Source organism: Magnolia sinica, chromosome 19 (genome assembly GCF_029962835.1).
Source record: "Magnolia sinica isolate HGM2019 chromosome 19, MsV1, whole genome shotgun sequence".
NCBI lineage: Eukaryota > Viridiplantae > Streptophyta > Magnoliopsida > Magnoliales > Magnoliaceae > Magnolia > Magnolia sinica.
In genome coordinates, this window is record NC_080591.1 from 57,723,525 (window position 1) to 57,725,794 (window position 2,270).

Consider the following 2,270-nt stretch of genomic DNA (forward strand, 5'->3'; position numbering starts at 1 on the left):
GTCAAGCTTCGGTGCCTTGAGGTTAGACAGTAGAGGCACTACATCGATTTGGGGTAATTCTTAAAATTGTGGCCTCCATTGGTAAACTTCAAGTATTGGCGCAGTATCAAGCATGGTACCCATCTCCCTAATCATGCCATTATCAAAATCATGGGAGGAATGGGCGACCAAGAATGACAGGAATCTAAGTGCTCATGTTACTAATAGGTTCAGTATCGAGGACGATAAAATCTACATGGTAGTAGAATCTATCAACCTAGACCAACACATCCTAAATTATCCCTCTCGATACACGAACAGAGCTATCATCAAGTTATAATGTTGTTAAGGTGGGTTTTAATTCACCCAAACCTAACATTTGTACACTGAGTAGGGAATCAGATTTCTACTCGCTCCTAAGTCAAGAAGTTCGTGCTCAATTCAGTAGTTACCGATTACACAAGGTATGGTTGGGCTACCGGGATCTTTACATTTCTGTGGCACATCTTGCTTTAGGATGGCACTCACTTTCTCAGTTAAAAAGATTTTCTTTTAAATATTTTGCCGTCTTTTGGTCATACGTAAGTCTCTCATAAATTTGGCATATGAAGGTATTTATTTTATGGCATCAAGTAGAGGAATATTGACATTCACTTGTTTCAACACCTCTAGAATATTCTAAGAGGTAGAGAGAGGTTTTAGTGCAACCAACCGTTGGAGAAATGGAGCAACTGGTTTCCCTTGTGGTTCTGGCTCTAATTCTTGTGGAGCATGGCTAGATCCATCATCTTTGTCCACTTCCGGGTCCTTAGGCTTTTCAGCCCTAACCGAAATGGTTTTGTCAATGGTCTTCACACTCCTAAGAGTGGTGATAGATTTAGCTTGCTCCATCTAATTTGAAGTGCTTAGATCACTTATCTCATATTACAGTTTAGGATTAGGGAGAGGTTAAGTAGGAAGCATCTCCTTTTCTATAACCGTAACACGTGAATCTATCTTTTGCATAAATTTTGTAAGTTCTCGTATTGCTTGAGTAAGCTCTTTAGTTTAAGTGGAATTTTGAACCAGTTCTCCTTGAGGTTTCACTTGATTTGAAATTTAATTAAAGAAACCTTGAGGAGTAGCAGTTTGTCCATTCCTCCAACTAAAGTTTGGATAATTTCTCCAACTAGGATTGTATGTATTGGAGTTAGGTCCATTGAAAGGTTTTTGGTAATTGTTCACGGTATTGGGTTTGGATGATTTCTCCAACTAGGCTCGTATGTATTGGAGTTAGGTCCATTGAAAGGTTTTTGATAATTGTTCACGGCATTGGATTGCTCATTCAACACCTCTTGAAAGGCAGGTATTGTTGGAAAATTTTCAGTTATGTGAACGTTACAAGTACAGATACCGCAAACAGTTTTCGTAACCTTATCCTTCTTTACTTATGTGGCCTCAAATTTTCTTATGAGATTAAACACTTTAGCATTGATATCATCATCCTCTTTCAGAAGGTATAATCCACCCCTCTCCTTTGATTGAGTGGGCTTAGAAGTGGTTCTTGATTTTAGGTAATTGTCCTATGATTGTGTGTCTTCAGCAAGTCTGTCCAAGTAATCCCACACATCATCGATATTTTTATTCATGAATTCCCCATTGCACATTGTCTCAACTAATTGGCGCATTGAAGATGTCAGTCCATCATAGAAAAAGTGTGTAATGCGCCACGTTTCAAAACCATGTTGTGGGCATGAACTGACAAGATCCTTGAACTGCTCCCAACATTGGAAGAATGTTTCATCCTTCTTTTAGGCGAAGTTCATGATTGGCTTTCTAAGGGTGTTCGTTTTATAATGTGGAAAAAATTTCTTTATGAACTCCCTTATCATGTCATTCCATGTGCCAATAGATCTAGGACGTAGTGAATGCAACCACATCTTAACTTTCTCTTTCAAAGAAAAGGGAAAGAGTTTAAGTCTGACTATGTCCTCAGATACGTTTTGAAAATATAAAGTAGCTATGATCCCATCAAACTCTTTCAAGTATAAATATGGATTTTCTGACTCAAGCCCATGAAATTTAGGAAGGAGTTGGATCACCCCTGTCTTGATATACATGTGTCCCGTATTCTCTGGAAAAACCCTGCATGAGGGCGTGCTCACCCGTCGGTTGTAAATAATCTCATAAGGTACGAGGCAGGGGTGCTTGATGCCCCTCATTCTCATCCTGGACTTCCCCAACCCTAGGTTGAAGTAGTTCTTCAGGTTGATTGGCTAGTTGATTCGTGGCCATAACCTCAATTAACTCTA

General features: G+C 39.3%; 1 non-coding gene across 1 annotated transcript; it reads left to right on the forward strand.

Annotated features, from left to right (window-relative positions):
- Window positions 1-1,695: 1,695 nt before the first annotated feature.
- On the forward strand, window positions 1,696-1,802 carry LOC131235845 (small nucleolar RNA R71). Its single transcript, XR_009166364.1, has one exon. It is a non-coding gene; the product is annotated as a small nucleolar RNA R71 (small nucleolar RNA).
- The last annotated feature ends 468 nt before the right edge of the window (window positions 1,803-2,270 follow it).